Genomic DNA, 16,625 nt, shown 5'->3' with positions numbered 1-16,625 from the left:
AGGCGATAAAAACGACTTAGGAAACTATCGACCGTTATCAATCCTTCCCGTCTTTTCAAAAGTCTTCGAAAAAGTTATTTTAAAGCGACTATCCGAATTCGAGCAGAAACATTGCCTGCTGACTGACTGCCAGTATGGCTTCCGTAAGGGTTTAGGCACACAACTCGCATTGCTACAACAACAAGAACACATACTAAATCAGTTTGAAGAAGGAAGACTTGTAATAGGAATTTTTATTGACGTGTCAAAAGCATTTTACTCCATCAGTCATCAACTTTTAATTAAGAAACTCCAACACTATGGCTTTCGTGGTAAAGCCGCATCTCTTATACGCTCCTACTTGGAATTTCGTAGACAAATAGTCGTCATAAACAACCACAGTTCTAACCCATTATCTATTTCAGCAGGGGTCCCACAGGGCAGCATATTAGGACCTTTTTTATTTAATATGTACGTGAATGATATTGTGAATATTGATGCAACCGTGAAATTTATCATGTACGCGGATGATACCAGCATATTATTAACCGGTAAAACTATTGACGACCTTGTTGATGCTGCTAATTTAACATTAATAAAACTAGACGAATGGACACGTAAAAACAGCCTGATGATTAATGCAAACAAAACAAAAGCCGTATTCTTTCGAAGTAAAAACAAAAACATAACAATACAGAAGTCTATCTACTTAAATGTCACTCCTCTCGAAATAACTTCCAGTATTAAAACATTAGGTGTTATCTTTCAGCAGAATATGTCATGGGATGTCCACGTGGACAGCATGCTAATTAAGTTAGCACAAGTAATTGGGCTAGTATACCGAAATCGCAATTTACTACCACCAAAAATCTTACTGTTACTTTATAATACCTTATTCTCCTCCCGACTCAATTATTGTCATTTAGTTTGGTCTACGACAACTTACAGAAATTTGCAGAAGCTTCACAAGTTGCAGAAAAGGTTTGTAAGAGTAATAGAAAATCTGCCGTTTTATTCACATACGTATCATCTATTTCCCAAATACAACATAATTCCTGTTACCAACTGTTTGATTATATCCTTTGCAAGGCAATTAAGAATGAAAACGCCAGCAACAGTTCATTTGTACGTCGTCTAGCCAGGTTACAACCAAACACTACTACACGCCAGACACGTCACACGGAGCTCTGGAAAGTAAGGACGTTTCGCACAACATACGGCCTACAAACTATACAGAATAAACTACCCCGGTTACTATATGATTTAAATCATAAACAGATCCAACTTGAAAAGGTGACGTTCAGAACACTCCGCCGGTATTTAAACATGTACTAGGTCACTTCGCTTGCCATTCCTGTTTACTCTGTCACGTTGTTGTTTACCCTGACTGCACCGCTTGTCTGTATTCACTTTGTTTTGAATTTTATTTGAAGCAAAAATGTGCTTTATTTATCTGTTACTTTCGCTAAACTCATTGCCATCGCACATGAATGTTCCATTGCTTTTGTAAGTGCTTTCTAACTTCATTCTAACACATTTTCTGTATAATTTTATGTAGTTCTTATGAGTGATTGTAATTGCAGATGTTTTCATGTTTCGTTCTATTTTGTTTTTGGATGAGACCTGCCGTTTCATTGCGCCTATGATGCTGTCAAGTGTATAGGGGGGCCTCCGGCTTTGTCAAGCTGTCGCTTGTGACACCTTTTACTGCGGGTCTCCCGCGCCATGTATTCATTAGGCGCAAATAAAACAATTATTATTATTATTATTATTATAGGTAAGCCTCAAGCCATTATCTTCAGGTTTAAAATAATTATCCGCACATTTTTACACTTCACTAATTATATTTCTTATAATTACTTTTAAGGCTACAGGTAAAAACCGTGTATTGAACAACCATGCGTAGGCTACGTAATCCTTATGTTGAATGCTCGAGCAGTGCCTAGCAACGAGTGAAAACAGAAACCAAATTGTAGCCGATGTTTTTAAGGTGCCTCTCCATACTGAACTCTTCCAGGGCTTCTAAGAGCGTCAAAAAGAGAAAAGCTGGCATTGCCATGCGGAACTAAGGCCAAGTCAGGCCTACCGCCTTTTGCTTTGGCTTTCCCTTTCATTTTGAAAGAAAATAAACACCAAACCAAACCAAACCAAACCAAACCCGACGTGCGGAGTACGTAGTGCAAAGCCTCTGATTGAACTAAAGGTAACAACTAACTTCCTTTCAACTGTCCAGCTTCTGCCCTCTACTACACGCTACGCCAGAAAGAGCCGTCCACTGGCGCGCACACACCGTGATGACTTGTTAGTACAGTTTTTTTCTTGTTCTACACAGACACTGGCGGCTTTCCCGCGATGCTGCGTTCTGTTTTTAAAGCGTGAGCTTAAAGGCTCCTGTTCGGTGGAAAGGGGGCATCGGTGTTGTGGCCAGACACTCACGTCAGCCAAAGGAACCCACTTTAGGCGTTGAGAGTAAAAAGAAAAATTGTAAGATAAATTAATTTGCAGATAGTGTCTGAAACGTCTGAAATTGATCATGTACTGGTTTTAGGCATGATACCAGCTACACCACGCAGGTGTGCTGGTAGGGTTTAGGTGAAAGTAGGTTTTATATGTAAGCGGTGTGGTCGTTCACGTAAAGTGGCACCTTCAGTGCATTCTAAGGAGTATGAGTGTATTTATAACAGTTATATTTGCCGAAATTCAAATTAGGAGAGTAGAAAAGTGCATATTCGTGAAAGAGATCACGGCGCAAAATGGCCACGCAGATGAGTTACCCTTACCCGCCCGTGTTACCATTTTGCTCTCTCATGTATTTCACGAATACGCAAAAACAAGCCCAGCTGCAGGTACTTAGAAAAGTGCACGTTGACGTTTCATATCCTCTTCTCTTGAAGGAGCATAGTGGCGCCTGCACGCGGCGGTCACTGGGAAAACCCCACGATCTCATCAACGCCTATGTTCCAGCATATAGCGACCGGGCAGCATGATGGCCATGTGATTGTTTATGGCACAGTCAGTACTAATCAGTGTGCATATATATAGATGCAGTATTATGTGCGCAAAGTGCGATGTTCAAAAGTTCAAAAACAGGTATGCTGAAACCTTGTTGTGAAAAATGTGTGAATGTGAATAAAGAGCAGTGTCTGCACTATGTGAAGAGAAAGACCAGCCATGAACAGTATCGTTTCGTGCACTCTAAAAAAAAAACACATATACGGGAGTGAAAAGAGAGTAAGCTGTCCCCTAACGCACACCCTTTTTTAAAGGGTGTGCGTTAGAGGACAACATTACTCCCTTTTTACTCCCTTCTGATTAGAGTGTACCCTTAAGGGGTGAACTAAATTTTATTCGACGGAGTTCTGGAGGGAAGAGCTTCGGCAGTGTCCACGGTCTTTACTGCTGTGGTGGCACCGAGCTTGTGTTGTGGTTACGAGTGGAACAACAGACGATGCAATGGCAAAAACTTTCCGTTATTTGATCCGAAGAAAACAACGTGGATCGCCGGAATGCTGGGCTGTACAGGATCGGCTGGGCTAACTTCGATAATGCGTTGGGTCCGTGCCTTTATTAGTTAAGTAGGCGTTCTTGAGTAGTAAGTCGGGTTATTGCGGGAGATTTGATGTGTAGCCCAAGAGACTATAGTCTTTCTTCGCAGTAAATGATGTTCGGCATGGCTGTGCTTGGATTTGTTCACTCGCGGGCTAAGCCACGCGGCGAGTTTTATGACGCGCGCCGTCCACATTCCTAGCTATGTCCGGGACCGAGTGTCTGGTGCCGGATGACGCAAGTGAGCATTGTGACACGTATATATAATAATTTATTAAGGCGAAAGCCTTTAATGCCTCATGCTGTCGTTAGCAATCCGTGTCGGCAGCCGTGTCTCCGTCCGTGTCGGCAGCCGTGTCTGCGTCCGTGTCGACAGATGTGTCCGCGTTTTGACGGGTGTCCACCGAGATATGCGAGACAGTTACTGCTTCCTTTCCTCAAATAAAATTTTCAGTTTCTTCATTACGGCCCCTCTTTCTCCTTCTTCTTTCACTCCCACTTCCTCTCTTCCTGTACGGTGCGGTTCGGGTGTCCACCGAGATGACAGAGAATTTCCTGTCCTCAAAAAGCGTTGCGTTTAAAGAGCAAGGCATCGCGCCGAACGGTTGGTGGCGTTCCTCCCTTCCTGTACTGTGCGGTTCGGGTGTCCACCGAGATGACAGAGAATTACTGCCCCATTTCCTTTCCTCAAAAAGCGTCGCGTTCAAAAGGCAAGGCATCGCGCCGAACAGGTGGGGGCGTTCCGTAGACTGCCTGGCAGCGCTACAACACGCTGTCGCGTTCCACTCCCAAAGGCGATGGTTAAGCGTCATTAATTAGCAGCTAATTAGTATTTAGTCATTAATGAGTGATTAGTCGCTAATTAGTAATTTGTCATTACTTCGCCATCAACCCCGCCGCGGTGGCTCAGTGTTTACGGCGCTCAGCTGCTGACACGAAAGACGCGGGTTCGATCCGGGCCGCGGCGGCTGAATTGCGATGAAGGCGAAATTCTAGAAGCCTGTGTGCTGTGCGATGTCAGTGCACGTTAAAGATCCCCAGATGGTCGAAATTTCCGGAGCCCTTCACTACGGCGTCCCTCATAGTCTGAGCTGCTTTGTGACCTCAAACCCTGATAAACCAACCAATTATGTGTGACGTCACCAGTGTCAGATAAGCAAAGTGGTGCGGAAAACGCTTTCGCCTCTACGCACTTTAGACAGTCAAATTGCCCCTGAATTTTTCGTTTCTTTCAAAGCCTCTCCTTTGTATTTTTTCTTTTGTTTCTCCAGCATACCTTTGACATCATACATGCGATAACAACGCATACTTGCTCCACCATTCTTCCCTTCTAGCACGAGCTACGCTCTTCACAGCTTACACTTATACCTTAGCTAAAGCGGGCACACGCACTCACAGGCAGTAACACTACACTGCTTGATTGATTCTTCTTTCTAGTTCTTTCTCCTTCATTTCTTACTGAGTTGCGTTGTTGTACTGATAAATTATATGAGAAAATTTTCACTGCTCTCAGTCTGCGTTTATGTCACTAGTATGATTTCAAGAGCTCTATTCTAGCGGAATAACGGAACCATAAAATAGAATGCTGTACTCAATTTATTCCAAATGACGAAACACTGCGCTAAAGCCATGCCCAGAGAAGACAATATTATATTACGGATGTTCTTTAGCATCCAAGCTTAAGGATAGGAATGGGATGTGTGGTCTCTTGCCAACCTTTCCTCAGAAACCTGACTGCGAAATATACACCTTTATTTTAAATTCGGTGCATTATCGTGAGTCCGTGCTTGATTAAGAGCAATAGCAGCAGACTGGATATGGTCCTTGTTTATTCCCACAGTTTGGATCACCATCGTTGCTATGGGGACACCTGGAAAAAAACAAGACAAAACTGATACGACGATGCTAAATATAAAGCAAGTGGCACGAACATTCACTAATGTCGGTTGAACGGAGCAGCGCTGACCATAGTATGCCAAACGTTTCGTGGTTATGTGCAACCACAATCGTCCTGCGTAATAGTGTAATGTGTTATAGTACACGCATAGATATATCGTTGGTTTTTCATGCACGAATACCACTTGCATCACTAATTCGTCTCTTAAAGGGTATATATCCTGGGCTCATCTTCTTTCAGATCAGAATTTTCTTTAAGTGGTCCCTTGCCTAACTGAACATGTAAAATTGGTACGGGCCTTGGAAAACAATCCGCCTTGGAAACGTCATCATAAAGGGTCTCTGAAGGGGTGCATATATGAATAGTGGGCACGGTTGACGTCTCTTTGCTCTACGGTACGGCGAGAAGCCCAGGAGAGCTTCTACGATAGATGCGCTTTTGACTTTTCCGAACAGAAGTTGTGCCTATTTTCTCTTACCGACTGTTTGAACTGACTCTTTCGAAGCATTTAACAAAAACCTCATGCGCGCTATCCATGTTGAAATAGAAAAGCAATTTGCACAGCACATAGGAGCAGGGCATGAATTTTTTACTGACACGTTAAACCACCTTTTTAGGAACAGCTATTTAGCAAACTCTCGAAAAATATTTTACCAATAACCTTCACGAGGAAAGTATATAACAGCTATACCCTACCGGTATTCACATAAGGGGGCGAAAGGTAGAGGCCACAATGAGTAGTTCCACCCAAATGGAGGACAAGGAAGTAAGCTATGGAAATTTATTCCGATTCTTTTATCCTTCGGGGAAAGCGCCAAGGGATATGCCCTGAAACCAGTGTGCGATTAAATTCACGATTATATAATTTCATCTGGTAGAATCCTCTGCTAAAATGTGAATTCATAACTTTTCCTTCTCCGTTTGTTTTGTACAAATTCAAGCTTTGTGTCCAAAAATTATCAAAATACTTCATTCCCTGTACATGAGTGCGTTTGTATCCGCTATGCACCCTGGCCAATTCCCCGCCGTGGGTATGTGCCAATAAGCCTGAGGACATCATCATCATCCTCATCACCAAATGATTGATCCTGAGGACATCATCATCATCAAATGATTGATGTAGCATTAAGAGATACAAAGATACAAAGTACCTTGGCGTCCCTTTGAGTGCCTATAAGCATAGCGCACATTATTGGAAAGACCGCGTGTCAACTCTTCAGCGCTATGCTCAAACGTTTGTCCCCCATGGCCTCTCAATTTTCGGCAGGGCGACCGCCTGTAATCTGTTTCTCGCCACTAAAATATATTATGTACTGCAAATTATTCATTGCGTAAGACTTCCTATCCAGCGTTTTCACAGGGGTTTCGCTACTTTTGTGTGGGATTCGTCTTTTTAATCCATGAGGCGTGATAACCTTTTTCGGCCTGTAAGCGCTGGCGGCCTTGGTCTAGTTCACCTGTATGTCCGACAGATAGTGTCACGTTTCATGTTTTTCCGTGACACTAAACACCCAATAGTCCGTTCATTCCTGCAAACAAATTTAGTTCATGTTTTACCCAACCTCATTGTGTCTTCTAATGTTTGTGACCGTCCGTGTTTGTGGGGCATAATGCAAGAGGTGTATTTGGCTGTCCGTTTCCTACTTGTTCGTTTTTCTCCTGAGTTCCTTTTTTTTAGTGTCGAGGAAAAAGTTGTATAAGGATTTGGTTAGTATGCTCTTCCCTCCGCCCATGTACCGCTCTCTGTATTTTGGTTTACCGGGGCATGACGTACTCAAAAGAGTACGTAAGATGCCAGTCTCGCCGTGTACAAAGACCTTTTTCTTTAAGTTACACACCGGTACGTTGCCCGTTAGAACATGGTTAGATAAAAAGGGCATTTTCGTGTCTACCGTTAATTGCCGCCTTTGTGATGAACCCGAAACAATTGAGCATTGTTTCATCAGTTGCAAAGATGCAGTACTCTTCTGGCATATCCTGCAACGCACATTTAAAAAAAGAATTCATCTGACTGCACATTCTGTTCGCTATCTCACTGCGCTGCCATTTGTTGATGAACCCCTGGACATGATCTTTCTTATTGGACAGCACAGCCTCTGGAAAACCCGCACGATGGACAGACACTGTGAACCTGTTGTGTCTACAAAGGATCACTTCAGTCGAATGGTTGTTCATCTAAGAGACGTGTATGCCCAGACTGAGTACGAACCGGAGTGGCACTCACTATTAGTGATGTGCTCTGCATTGCCCCTTTTCTACTGCATGGTCTTTTGAATATGTATTGTTTACCACTGTTTTCATAATGGCTTGTATATAGTTCATGTACATAGAACATTACATCACTGTAATAAATGCCATGTTGAAGAAAAAAAAAGAGATACAAAGATGGCAGAGCAGGCCAAGGAACAAATGCGTCCTAATGACAGCGTACTTGAAATCAAAAGAAAAAAATGCAGACGATTACGGTACTTCCTAATGCGAAATCTGAGCGCAGCACATCAACTGTTTCAGCTTTTTGATAGATTGAGGCAAAGAATTCGAGCAAGACATGTGTGTACAATTCCAGACAACTTGTTATTTTTCACACATTCCTTCCTCAAGAAACACTCCACCAACAGTTCTTGATTGTAATGAAGGAAGCTTTGTGGTCGGAGAAATACTTAAATATATGGTCGACGTGCTGCACCAATGCTGGTTCTCAAAGACGACGTCTGCGCAAGCATTTCGAGAGGTTTTAGCAGTTGTGGGAGCCGTTTCGAGCGAGAGGAACGGGATGTTATCCCACATAAGGGGTAAGAAATTCCCGCTTGTCTTTACAGAAAGGAATTTTAATGAGGAAAAGGCGGAGAGGTTGGCCGGTGGTGACATAGCCCTGGCCTGCTACTCCACATTAAAGTCCCCCCACCCACCCTGTCAGCCTGGCAGGTGGCAGCGTTTCTGGCACAACGTTGTCAGTGCCATAGCATGCCGCACACATCTGTCACTACCGCCACGTAGCTTAAAGCATGAGTGAGGTGTCCACTGTTCCAAGAGGGCAGTTGTGTGCCTTCCCACTTGTTCAGGTGTCCACCGCGATGTGCGAGACAGATACTGCGCATTTCCTTTCCTCAAAAACCAATTTACAAATTTTACCCTCTGCTTCCCAAGCCCCCGCTCTATTGGTTTTGCAGCTGTGGGAGACACATACTGCGCATTTCCTTTCCTCAAAAAAACACCGGCCACATATTGGAAATTAGATCTAAAGTGTGCTTGGCGAAAGCTTTGTGGTCAACCCATTGCTGCTTCCCCAAACCGCTTGGCGCAAAATCACTGGTTGGTTGGTTGGTTGCGACTGAGAGAAGGATCAAAAGGAAAAGTGCACGGGCCTGCCAACTGGCTCCAGCCGAGCCACCACTGCTGCCACGTGCAGATAGAAGAGAGTTGAAAGATAAGAGGACAGAGTAAAAGAGAGAGTAAAGACGCGCGTCGCAACAACCGCGTTCGCCGGACCGGACGCTGGCTGAAAAAACATACACGGCCGCAGCCCGAAGGCTGCAAGCTGAATACCACAGATATTTTCTGGGCCGCTTCGGAGCCATGCGTCTCACTCACTCGACTGCAACGAGACATCTGGCGAAGGAGCGGCGGTGTAGCTGCCACCACCGACGCTCGCGCGCTCGTTCTACCGCTACTGTGTGACGTCACGGTTGCTATGCACAGCTGCGCCCCCCACTATCAAGCCTGTTGCTAAGGAGGGGAGGAGGTTGCGCTTTTACTTTCTCCTTTCCAAGCTGCCGCTCCATTGCTTTCGCAGCTCAAAAAGGGTGTCCACCGCTGGTTACAACGGACAACGGTGATGGCGACGGCAACACCACGAAACGTAGAAACGGGCGCCTAAGAGCTGCGCTCTAAAATTGTTTGTTTAGCTCAGCTAAGCGCGCTTTAGCGAAATCGTCCCGACGACGTAGACGGCTACTGCCGAATCGCTCCGCGCATAGCGAAAACTGCAATGCGAATGCGGCAACAGCGACGTCGGCTCCATTTTTTCCAGCAAACGGCGAGTCACGTGGTTAGTCACGTGGCCACCGCTGAGGCGGTGGTCGGAGCAGCGGTCGGCACGGCGGAGGCTCGCGGTTGCAGCTGCGGTGAGTGGCGTGGTATGTTTCGTGGCTGCCACATCTCCACCGCTCCTCCACTTGAAGGTGAAATTGGGGCGCCGATAACCTTGGCCTGAGTGTAGAAGCAAAGCTTTCGCTTCAGTAAATGAGCTTTGGCAGGGTATTTAATACAAAGCCAAGGTAACTGATGGTAATAAGGGTAACGGACGGGGACGGCAGAAAGTTTGGTAAGTTTGTGGGGACCTGGTGGCGTGGGCTAGCCAAGTACCTGGTAAATTGGATAAAATTGGAATGTCTTTTTCCTGCAGTAGGCGTAGTCAAGCTGACGATGTTGATTAAGAAATTATTTTATGTGAAAGACATCGAATACAAAAGTTTGTGCTTTTGATACGAACAATAATTCGCCGTGGTTTTCATTGATGTGATATATCGAAGCTGCGCTTCCAGGCTTATTCAAGCACCCGAAATCTTAACAATATTCAGCGGAATAAGGTATTACCGCCCCGCTATTTTAATACCCCCAAGCACCCTTCGAAGCACTGAGTGAACGCCCTTGCGTGCGTGGAACTAATGAATAGAACGTCAGTTATTGCATGCAGTATGAGGTTTTGAGCCGCCGTATACCGCTAACCAACGCTGAATACCGCTCACTGAAATTTTAAGCCCGTCGAGTTGAAGTGCCGCCGCTTGAGAAGCATGCAATGTAGATGTGTAAAGATGCGCTGCCTATTATATTTTAGTGCGCTAGCACTTATATTAAACATTCCCTCATTTGGACGTAATGTGTTTTTCAGTTTGCCTGTCTGTCTCTCTATCTGTTTGTCTGAAGCCTGTTCTTTTAGGCTGCCCACATATCCACCGCGTTGTTCGCGACCTGCCTAGTTGTGTTATATATCAACTTGTCAGAATGCCCGCGTGTTGTGCGATGTCAGTGCACATTAAAGATCTCAAGATGGTCTAAAATATTCCGCAGACCTCCATAGACTACAGTATCTCTTTCTTCCATTCTTCTTTAACTCTCTCCTTCCTCCCTTCCCTTACGCCGCGGCTCGGGTGTCCGCCGAGATATGCGAGACAGTTACTGCGTCATTTCGTTTCCTCAAATCTACAACCAAAACCAGCGAGAATGTCCCCTACCCAGCGGTTTGTGGGAAAACTGCCCACCAAAGCAAATAGCAGTTCAATGAATGATTGGTCGTGAGAGGTTTCTGGGAAAGCGCAACCTAAGTGTCACAAGCTCCACCGAAGGCAGTGGCTGGGATCGCAGAGGAGTGGCGCATCGCCGCTGAAACGAGGCGCAAGGACTGGCATGAGGGCTCTCAGGCGTCTATGAATGCGGGGGACTACCTATTCTACAAAAATGAGCATTAATCCATTATCGCTACCCGAACACGGGAACCAAAGCGAAAACCAAAGTGCTAGCGGCCGTAATTCGCATTTGGCCTAACCACGCAAAATTGACTAATATTTCTTCAGTCAGCAAATAGGGCACAAAGGGCAAAGGTGACGGCTAATTTAGAAGTGATAAGGTTGCAGGGATCATATAGCTGTGTGGGCTTTAGCTAGCGTCAAAGAAGAACATGGTTTGAATCCCGGTCCCGCTGAGCTGCTCCGCTTGAGTTAAAAAAATCCTACAGGATTTGGACAATCTGGTATACCGATTAGTCAACTCCGAATCAACTGACCAATGGCGTGGTCCGACCTATGACGCAGCGCAGTGTTCTAAAAAATATGACTCCGGACAGGCCGCCATTGCAAGCGTAACCTGAAATTTTTTTTTGTTATAATTTTACCTGTGATTCTAGCCTAGCAGTGCTGTTTCACTAAGTAGGTCGTATGGAACGTTATAAGGATTAGTGAGAACAGACATGAAGTACATGCAATGCTAAAGCGCCGGCATGTGCTATGCTATTATGGATTAGGGGACAGACGAGAAAGAGATGTATGATTTCTGGTGAATAAGGGTGTAGCTAGTGAAAGGGGTTTAATTTTATAGAATCAGTGAGAGGGTGGGAGTTTTCGCAATTAATCATAATAAGATCTGCAGAATGAAGTTTGTAAAGGCTAACGTGCCCGCATCCGCTCATAACGACCGTAGTCGGAAGTCTCTGTGAAAGTGTAGAACTGGCAAAGACTGAATTCACAGCAGAGTACACTGTACCGTTCAATGCGCCCGTAATGGCGAGACTAAAAATTCATATTGTGGGCGCATCTTACACCCTCTGCGCTGGCGAAGTGGTTAGTGCGCTCTACTAATAAGCCGGAGTTCCCTGGTCTGCCCGGATGGACGTCTCGCATGCCAATTTTGCTGTACCAGACACAAATGCCCGGTTGGGCGACTCAGATGCCCGCTCGGGCATCTCACGAGCTATTTTGGCGTCTCACATGCGCTATCCCGGCTGGTCGCTTCACAGACCTATTTTGGTATTTTATTCTGGCTTAATTTAGACCAAATGAATACACCGGATTAGCTTAGCCATTCTACTTTGAAGTAAGGTTTTCCTAATTACTTAGCTCTAATAAATGAACATCTTCAGATCGGCATGCTGTGCTTGAACTTAAGCGCATAACTAAGCTGGAATATGTAAGCGAAGACGATGAGAGTAATTCGCCGTACGACATATATACCGTATTTTTGTCCACCGCTGAAAATATATAAAAATAAGCCCCACTGCCATAACGAAGATATATAGAAAACCGAACCAAGTTTATGCTCATATTATGAAGCAAAGAAATGGACTAGTAGTTGGTAAGAGAATGTGCCCAAAAGAGAATTCAAATCTTCTTTAGTTCTGCCAATGCTCACCCTGGTCTGCTTAGCCATTTACCTCGTGCAAATAAAGAAACCATTCCTAGTGCTCACAGCAATCATTAAACAGCAGCGCGCAAATGCACCACAGAGAAACAAATTTGAGCTAGTAACAAAACTACTTACGTTTCCACCTTCCATAGCTGATTCACGCACGTGTGTTGTTGACATGGCTGAGTGAAACTTAACGTGGTGCCGTTTTCATAAAGTGTCCCATTACGCGGACATCCCACTGCAATGAATGAACGTTCGTGAGAACAATAACAACGATTTAAAACATATGGAATATATTTTAGTGATAAGATTCTTATCACCGTAAATTGTTTGCTTTTTTGTGCGTTAAAGTTTCGCATTTACTGCTCTGCAAAAAAATGTCTTCGAACTGTGCTCTCATACCAATCAAAGCGCAGGAAATCTGCACAAGGGCTTCTAGTTTTCACGGCTGCCACCACGTGCCGCGTGGCGCTGAAAGCACAAATTCTTCGTGGATATTTCGACTGTTTGTCATCACATTACGAGAGTCAGCCGTGGTAAAGACCATGTTGGCACACAATCTCTGAGGACTCTGTCGTTTCTGAAAATGAGAATTTAAGTTGACACAATTGAATTACGCGGGGACCGCTATCGGCGGCCAAAAGGTGACGCTAGTTGCTGAAGTCCAGAAAGGCTGAATGTGCCCCGCTTATTTGAATCCCTGTTCATGCCATCTTGTCTCATGCTTTTTCATCATAATCAGTCTATTATGAAAACAAGTGAATTGTAGTTTACTAGAAGCAATTTCTGTCAAAACAATCTTCATAGATAGAAAACAGTACAAGATTTATTTTCCAGCCCGACGCGCGGGCAGGATGTTGAACAGAGCCCTCTCCTGGACAATACTCGGCAAGTTATCGAATAACCTACCGGAAAAGAGACCTATTGCTGTACGATAGCTGATTTTAATTTAGGCTTTTGGTAGCGAGTTTTTCTGCTTTCGTATTACCATTTTAGACACGTCCTTTTGGGATCCTAACAAGAACAGCGAACGGTTTAGCGTACACACTTTGTCCACAGTGCCGCTTATAGCTTTGGCATCAGCATGTGTAATCATAACAGCCGCTAAAATTTCTTCCTTGCAGAGAGGTAGTTATTTACCCGTCACGAGAGAAGTTTAACCGAGCTTTGTGCTGAATGTGCAGTTTAAAAAATCAGTATCGGATTCGATCTCCGCCTTGAATTAGTCACACAAATTCTTAAAAACTTGTTAGAGGCCTGTTTATTCATTGCGTATTAATGAACACGACGTAGTCATCCTGGTACTCGAGGTTTATTTCTTATAGTCCTTTCCGATCTTTTCCACTCATAAGATTTGATGCTCAATCCTGCTTTTATCCTAAAGGCAGTTTTTCCTGCTTGCCTCAAAACAGGCAAGGTAATCGCAGTGTTGAAAAAAGGAGACCGTCGATTCGTATCTGTCGACCCATATCCATTTTATCTTTTGTCAGTAAGGTCATCGAGAAATTGATAATTCTACGCTTAAACAATTACCTTGATATATTTAAGATAATTTCCTCCCATCTGTATGGTTTTCGGTCTGCCGCCTCGACTGACAAACTTGGCTCTCATCTCTTTGACTGATTTTATTAAGCAAGGTATTGATAACGACGAATTTGTTGGCTCTGTCTTCTTAGGTTCAACAAAAGCTTTTGATATGTTTAATCACTCCATATCACTTAAAAAGTTCGAATTTTATGGAATTACAGGTCCCGTTTTGCGACTGCTGAGAAACTATTTGCAAGACAGTCAACAAATAATCAGTGTTGGTGGAAGATTCTCCGAAGCTCTAACGAAGGTCTCAATTTTAGGACCCTCACTATTCATACTATATATTAATGACCTTCCTAATTCTATTCGCCCAACACACTGTGTCTTATATGCTGATGACACTCTCGTGTCATTATCTAATACGTCCATAGATAATTTTATTCTTGAATTTAATGCCCCTCTAAGTAATGTAGCCAAATGGTGTACTGATAATCAGTTAGTGATTAATCCCACCAAAACGAAATTCATAGTTTTCAAAAGTAGCTAGAAAATCAGGGGGCACTTTGTTCACCTAAAGTGCGGTGAGGCGAAAGCCTTAAGCGCAGTGCTGCTGCTTGTGTCACTGATGTGTGTTTAAGGTGTTAAGCTGCGCCTCTAACAGCGGAACGTGACATCGTCTTGCAACGCTGCCAGGGAGTCCACAGAAGGTCATTGCCCATTCGGCTCTATGCCTTGCTAGTCGGTAAATTGGTTTTTGAGGAAAGTAAATGTACCTGTCTCTCATATCTCTGTAGACACCTAAACCTCGTCGCAACGGGAAGGGAGGAAGATGGGAGTGAACGAAGACCCCATATTCACTAGACGCGCCATTGTTCACTTCAAACCAGTGAGCTGGCATGGTGGAGTGGTAGCGTGCTCGTCTCGCACTCCGGAGACCGGGGTTCGATTCCCGATCACGGCCAATTTCGTACTCAGTTTTATTTATTTATGTGGTCTGACTAGAAATGTTAATTAAGCTAATTGGTTAAGTAAGCAATTAACTAAACTCAGTCCCACTTACTTGGAGCATCACTATACGGTCCCATTAATTGGTTGCATGGCTAGTAACCGAAGTATAATTGGCCCCGTTTGAAATTCGCTCTCCGTGACGTCACGACCGTTGCGACCAATTGAAAAGCGTGACATTTCTGTCGACAACCCCTGCTTACAACGATGAGGCATTAAAGGCTTCCGCCTTAAAATTCTTTCATATCCTCCAACGTTAACCCTCTGTTCTTGTAATGTTCCGGCTTCTGATAACACCAACTTTCTCGGCGTTATTCTTGACTCAGCTGTTAAATTTTCCGCCCATATCGCTCACAAAAAAAAAGATATATGTTTGTCATCAGAGCACTAATTAAAGCGCTTCCATATTTTCCATGGAACCTACTCCTATATTTGTATTATGCATTCATACCTAGTCACATCATTTATGGGATTATCAAATGGGGAAATACTTATCATTGCCATTTATCGTCTCTGAAACACTTACAAAACCAGGCCATCCGCATTATTACCCGTAGCCCTTGCTCTACTATTCCTCGTTCTTTATTGCATGAGCACGATATTTTACCACTCCAACAGCTTTTCCGCTACCACCTTAGAATCGCGTTCTTTAGGTTACTACATGGCACCCTACATTTTCAGTTTGTAGACCCATCCTGCTGATCAATCACAAACCTACCAGATTTGCAGCAAGAAATAATTTTCCGCTCCCCAAAGTCCATACCAATTAATGTAAATCGACGTCGTCTTTTCAAGCAATTTCATTTTGGAATACATTGCCACCCACTCTAAAAACATCAATTTCCTTGCATGCATTCAAAAATAAGCTCAAGGTATTTTTGTTGGAAAGCTGATGTTTTATTCTCTTTTTTTGTATATTACCAGCGTTATTGTGCTTTTTGACTCTGGTTTTATGGTGAAGTATTGATTTGCTATTTTCTATATTTTGTAATTATCCGCTAACTATGCTGTATGTACAAAATATACGGGCGGCGCTCAATACCTTTTATCGGGGCTAAAATATGAAATACCGTTCCATGTTACGTAAAATACACGTCGAACTTTGGGTCTAAACTACAACGGCACTATCTGAACAAGGAATTTGATGCATCAAGCTAAACACATGTTGTTGTGCATAGCAATGCTCCCTACAGTGATTGTTTAGCTCTGATAATGTTTGTATTCGATCCATCCCTTGCCATAGCGGCTAAGGATTCAGATGACTACGCAGCAATCTCTGTAACAATTTCTGCTTGTATAAACGTTCTGATTCTGATTCTGTAATTATTTGTTGTATTATGGATCTATCGAGGGTCCGGGACAGTCTGACTTTTGGACCCTCGCCTGTCCACTTACGATCTTTTATATATTTTTGGTACCAATAAAGAGTACTTTTTACCAGAAAGAAAAGCGATGAACGACGCCCTTTGCAGAGATGGAATGCAATAATGATCATTGTTATGTGCCGCCTGATTAACGGAAAATCAAAAGGCCGCTAACATTGTGCTCATAACTGATCGATTATCCAGCTCACTACGCTGAAGGCTGTGGAGGAAACAGCCCGTTTATTTGTACCGTAACAAATCAGCAGCGATTTCTGTTAACGCGAACTTAGCATATATTCGAGCATTATGAAAGAAACGCCAGATGTATACGAGCCCCAGAACATAGAGAGCATTCCAGAGGTGCAGAAATTGCATAACGACGCGCTTAGCCATCGAATGCACGC

Source organism: Amblyomma mixtum, chromosome 4, assembly GCF_055824585.1.
Source record: "Amblyomma mixtum isolate Tamu chromosome 4, ASM5582458v1, whole genome shotgun sequence".
NCBI classification, from domain to species: domain Eukaryota; kingdom Metazoa; phylum Arthropoda; class Arachnida; order Ixodida; family Ixodidae; genus Amblyomma; species Amblyomma mixtum.
This window is presented reverse-complemented; position numbering follows the sequence as displayed.